Consider the following 6839-nt stretch of genomic DNA (forward strand, 5'->3'; position numbering starts at 1 on the left):
AACAGATAAAGAAAAAAACAGTGAAAAACAAAAAGCTGAAAATTAGATCAAAATCGGACAGCTGTGATAAGAGCCTCCAGTCACGATCACTTGTATATTTTAAAAAGGTAATATTGACTCTCTGAGAGGGTCGTGGGTTCAAATCCCAACAATTGACGTAGTTTCCTTCAGCGAAAAATCGATCCACTTTGTGCTGCGCTTAACCCAAGTGAGAGGTATAAATGGATATATCTGGCATGAATGAATTCCTTGAAATGCTTGTGTGTTGTAAACGGGTGACGGGCTAAAACCGGGGTAATGATTTCCAAGTCCTTTGGAAGCGCAAATATACATTTTATTATGCACTATATACATATATATATATATATATACACTCTGTTTATTATTGCCGATGCAGACGTGCAATACTGTTTTATTTTTGTGCGGGTTGTAGTATAGATCTACCGATTGTTTATTAGGGAGTTGTATTTAGTGGCTGCAAAAAGAAATGGCAGGCAAAGATATTCCTTCTTTTCATTAGACAGTAGCCGCCACCCCCCCCCCCCCCTGAATCCACCACTGTGCTGCCCCGTGCTGCTGTGGCTTTTCACTCATAGTAGGAAGTTTTGCACCGCGACGCAGAATGAATAAAAAACCCTGTAAATAAATTGAAAATACAAGTCAAATCACAATGAACAGCTGGAAGGTCTTTGTCGAAAATTGGTGTCGGAACAGCAGTAAGTCCTAGGTTCGGAGCTGACGAAAGCTTGCTAATATGTCGTTTTTCCAGAGTTCAGGACGAAACAGCCGTTTTGATTCACCAATTTTATTTTCGACAAAGGCGTTTTGGCTGTGCTTTGTCACGATGAAGGGCATTATACAACACTGTTTCTATGTCTTGAATCCGATGTGCGTCCAGGAGCGAAAACTCCCTATTTAAAAAAAACATAGGTCGGATCTAATAGGAAAATTTGTCTCTTCTTTCTTTCTCTCTTTTTAGATTCAAATAAGCGTTAAAAAACAATCATCGCTTTAAGGGGAAACATTTCCATTATCACATTCAAAAAGGAGAATTCTTTCTAAAAAAATGTTGGTAAAAAGTGGTCATTCGTTCATCGTAACCCCCTCCCGCTCGATCTGCACCTGGAAAGAATGATTACACAGATTATATTTTTTATTACATCTGAATTGTTAGAATTCATCCAAGCCATATGAACAAGGCCAGAAACTAAAAAAGGATCGCGATATCCGGTGAATATTCATTCATTCATCTGCGAGAGAGCGAAGGCCGGGGGACAGCTCATTTTTTAAAGACATGAAGACAGAACCAGCACTTTTCGAATTGGATATATACCCCCCCCCCCACACGCCAATAAAAAGGGAAACTAATATTGTGATTTTAATTGAAATTACATGTAAGAGAATCATTCTTTTATATCAATACAACGCCAAATTGAAAATGGTATACATGAAAATTTCATGTAATTGTTAATTCGCAAATTTTATATTAATTCTGAGATTTCTAATGCGAAATTCTTAAATAGTGATTAAAACTTTTCACAAGGTTTGAAAATTGATAACATTTTCTTTGCTTTATTTGCTTCTTAGATATGTATCGTCTCATTAATTTTTTTTTGCATTTAGGTTGGAAATTTACAAAGTTTTAATATTGGATTTTATCACAAACCAATTGCATGGTTTGAAACCATGCAATTGTGGTGTATTCATGACAAGGAGTACATATTCTTATAAAAAAAGGACTTTGATCACAAGTCATAGAAAAGGGATAATAATTTGGAAATACAAAAGGGAGTACATTCCAAAATATAACATGCTCTTTTCATCGCAATTAGAGAATAGGGAACCTCGGTGTACTTGTATAAGAATGACATCTATACTGTTTGGAATAGCAGGTAATATATATGGTAATAACAATTCCAGAATGCCGAACAGGGTGCTGCATAAATCTGAAAAAGTGGCTATATTCTTGTAATAAAAATACACATTTTAATATTGAAATAAAACTAGGATATCCCCATCATTGGAGCTAATCATCTTAACCATTGCTGTTGTTCATGTTGGTTGGTGGGGCGGTGCCGTGCATTTAGTGGGAAAAGGATGACCTAAAGGTATCTTGCCTTTTTTAAAATAAAAAATACGGGCAATCTGGAACCTAGTCCTCCTTTTCCAAAAGTTTTTCTTCCTCCTTTATCTCATAGGATTCCCTTCTACCCTTTATGAAAAAATATTATTATCAGTTGAAAAACCATTCGAGCCGTCCCCTGGCTCCTGCAGCCCCCCTCCCCCACTCCAGTGCGACACTGCTATTCTTGGTTGGTAGATTGGGTAAATTGTTTAGCAACACGGTATCAAGTTTCTCGCTAGTTTTATGATTTTCCTGCTTTAATAGCTGCCATGGTAATATTTCCTTTTATCTTCTTTCCACATTTTCTGTATGAGCAGAAGCAATCAGCTCTTTTTATTTTTGCAGGTACTATCAAATAAAAGCACAAACTTACTATCTAAAAAAAACATCGAAAGGCGGATGGGGTTGATGAATAAACTGAAAAGTTAAAGGGGTATACTCGAAGCTAAGGCTGGGGCGTTACAGGTGCCTGTTTTCAGGAATGCAGCGAAAGATTTACAGTATGTTTAATCAAATTGTTAAAAATTAGTTATGATCTTTCTTTTTCATGCATTTTCTCACAATGTTTCCCCACACATCTTTTTCTCTCTTATCTCTTGTTTTTTTTTGCCAACCGACGGGGAGGGGCGCACGGAAGACATGTGCCCCCATGGCCCTGGGAAGCGGGGGTGCTGGGGTGAAGCACCCCCACGATTTTTCTGAGGGTGCTGTGTATATGTTATACACCATAGGCATGCATCATCCCCGGGAAATCATGTTGGTATGCTAAAATCTTGAAATTTGATCCAAATTACTTTCAATTCGCCTGCTGAAAACTTTTTTCTTTTACTACCCATTTTTTTCTTTCAAAACTATAGCACCCCTCTTCAAAATCGTTCCCAGGCCCCTGCCACCGTAGTTACGTCACTGTGCCCCATAATAGTATATTCAGCCCCTATAGGTCTATCAACGTGCGAAGTTTGTGACTCCTCACACGGGTAATCTATACCTCACTCGGTGAAAGGTTACTGGTACCCTAAATATAGGCCAATAACTCTGGCATGCGGAAAGGTACTTCACATCAAGGCTTCCGCTACAGATTCAACGTCCAGGATATGCGTCTTGGTGATCGACATCTTAAAAGTCAGTGACATTGACGTGTGTGATCGAACTCAATGTCGAAGAATTACGCTCCCATTTCTCTCGAAATGGGAACGTTTTTTTTTTACTGGGGGTGCTGATGAAAGTTTGAAAAAAATAGGTTTTCCCGACAAAATCGAGGTAAATTTGGCCCCGAGAAATTTGAAAAGCAAATTAAAAAAACAAAACAGAAACAAAACAAAGTTTCACTACACAATGATGGCCATTTTTGGTTACATTTCTCCAGTTTTTCACACCTTCCCAAATTCTAGGGGGTGCTGCCTATGGAGAATAATACACGCAGCACCACCCCCCCCCTCCCCAGGAAATTGGTCGATAGAATCAATCAGAAAAGGGAAAAGTATTATATTTTTGAATAATATGAATTACATATAAGCCTAAAAATTGTTAAAAGTTGGAGGGGTATTAGGGCCCCTTACTTGTTCAACCCTGCCCCCACTTCATCGCCTCCACTTTCGTTCTAGAAAACTTGATTTTCATCTTAGGCAAGTTCCTCTACGAACTTCCTTCTACCTCATGCAGCACAGTCTCCCAATAATTTTCTCTCATTAAAGTATCTGGAAAAAAATGAAGCCAAAAATAGAATTAAAGGGGTATATCCAAAGAAATCGAGCAAACCAGTGAAAACACACAACAACAAATAGGGTAGACCTATATCAGTCATGGAGTTTTTTGTGAATGAATTTTCAAAGTTTTTACTCTGTGACGTCAAATATAATCATCTGCCCATCAGCCCCATGTCATGGAGTTTTATAAATCACAATTTAATTGTTCATCATGTCTAAAATATCATCATAGAAGCATGAATATTATCATAAATCTCACATGTCTGGTCATACATTCCATGCACGTGAAAACCATTTGCAACTATCTATAGGAAAGTTGTATTTTGTTATATCACTGACATACATCACTGCTCGCATTATGACGTCACGAAACAAACATAAATGAATATTCAAAACTCGATTATTGTTAAATGAATTTTCGTCAAATTTGTATAAATTTGGGGGGTTTTGTGTGTTTCTTCTACTAGAAACCAATTTTACGACATGCTGATCTGAATTCTTCCTTAAGGGGAGAGTGTTCATGAATTATACCCCACTCAAAAGCATAAAAATTGCAATAGCTCCATCCACCATCATTCCGAGGCCTAAACATGTGAAAAGGCAAAGCGATCGAGCCTTAGGATTCTTTTACCTCGTAATGTCTCGATAAAAGCTTAATTTTGATGCATTTACCTTTCAAACCGGAAGGTCGCAAAACCCTCTAAATATTAGTGTACTCTTTTTTTAATCTCTTTTGTTTGTTATATTGAAATGACAATGAGCTGAGCAGCGCATTAAATATGAATATTGTGTTCTTGCTTTTAAAATACTAAACAATCCAATACCGACTTGTCTTGAATCAGTGATAATGATATGTATGTAAACCAACCCCAAATTATAGGACCCGCTATTCTGTTAATTGTTCCCTCCAACTTCCCCGGGCAAGGACCGAATTTAAAAGAAAATCTTTTTTCCCATATTGGAACCAGTTTGTGTAATGGATTCCATGTAAATATCCAAAACAGTACATCTCTGTTTAGATTTTAAAAGCTATGTAAAGCTTTTCACAATGATTCATATGAATTTAGTATCATTTAACAGTATTTCCTACCCCTGTATATACTCTAACTTTCGATGTTTTGTTGTTTCATGTTGTAGATATTTTTTTTTTATAAAGTTGGTATTAATTTTGTTTGAAGTTTATGATGTTATGGTCTATTTTCCGATGTTTATATAATTACAGGACGCCTTTGTAAAGCATTTTTCCTTAAAAATTAAACAGGCCTACTCTACAGTATAAGATAGATGAATAAATAAATAAATAAATAAAAGTATAAATAAATAAAAATATAAATAATCAAATATTGATTTATACTTGCTTGTTTGTTTATTTTTTGTTCTTTTTTTGTGCTTCCCGTGATAGTGCCAGCTGGGCACTTACCCCCCCCCCCCCTGTCCCATAGATACACCACTGTATATGAGTTGCCCAGACTACTCCTTATGGGAATAACTTACAGAGGTTCTCATTTCTCGTTTTCTCAAACTGCCCTATACTTTCATGACTTACAAAAATGATTTCAGTTCCCATAAATGCATTAACATATTATAAGTTCAAACGTAAAAACATATTTGTTTAACTGTGATATTTTCATTTAGACAACATACAATTTCTATTCATTTTTTTTAATATTATTTTGTGTATTATCCTCAGCACATATTAATACGCCCATGCAACGGTGCACTGTGCGCGCCATAATCATGGATAAATGATTCTAATGTAATGTTATTAATGTCTGAACCGCGAGGTGAAACCATATGTCAAGCAATAAAAAATATTTTCTATGATCCACGAGTAGAATACCGGCAATTTCATATGGGCATAATTCTAAATTTAAAAGGGGGTACTCAATACGACTGCATCGTGATCTTTCGAGTAAACAAAAATGAGAAAAGGTATATAAATAATAAAAGGACGGCCGGAAGAAAGAACTACCAAAAAGCGACTTAATTATTTTCGTAAAAGTAAAATACCCAGGAAAAATAATGATATCACCTCTTAGTCCTGCAGCCCCCCTTTATTCATTTATTGTAATTCACCCCCTCCCCCTTGGACACCCACCCCTTCTCCATATAAAGCATGATGATTGCTACCACCAAGGCTCATATGCCTACTCTGTAAAACTGCTTCATTTGAGGTGTAAAATATTAAAGAAGTCCTTGAGAGAGAATCCCAATTATGGCCGTATAAGTTAAACTCTATAGAAAATGGCAGGTAATAATCATCAATAATTAAGTTTTAAATTACTATTTCAAAAAATAATGAAATCACCTCCTAGCATCTGTAATACGAAAGAAAAAAAATAATTGTAAAAAACATGAAAACGGGGATATATCAATCTTTCCTTAGCAGACGACGTTACGAATGATCATAACTGCAGTGCAATTATTCATAAATTCATAGATAAATTTAGTATGTTCGGAAAAAGTGTACAAATGTCCCATAGACGGGAAATGAAGTCTTATGATGTTGTTTAATCTCTTACCATTTTACTGTACTTTTTGGGCTTATTTCAATTTTACGTTCAGGAAGAAATCACATCGCTCAAGGGTGGTATCTGACTCAGTGGTGGATCCAGGGGGGGGGGGGCACATCCGGCCCGTGCCCCCCCCCCCCCCTCGAAAGCCATAATCAATATTTTTAATGTACTCTATGCCGTTAATACAAAAGTGTGCCCCTCCCCTTTTGGGAGTCACTGCAGCAAATATATACCCTCTTTTGGAGAAAAAAAACCTTGGATCCACATCTGACTCTTGGACGCATAGTATAATTCAAAATATTGGGGGCCTTTTCCGAATTGCAGCAATTTGGCTTCGTCGACTGCTAGTTAATAGCTCGCCGTGATCATATTGCATCAGAGTACTTTACCGTAATGTAATATATACCGTACCGTCTATACGCTAGTGGCACTAGCTAGATAGATACGAGTATCAAAGATAGAAGTAGGTCTCCTGTGGATCATTATCTGGGC

This window comes from Lytechinus pictus, chromosome 16 (genome assembly GCF_037042905.1).
Source record: "Lytechinus pictus isolate F3 Inbred chromosome 16, Lp3.0, whole genome shotgun sequence".
NCBI lineage: Eukaryota > Metazoa > Echinodermata > Echinoidea > Temnopleuroida > Toxopneustidae > Lytechinus > Lytechinus pictus.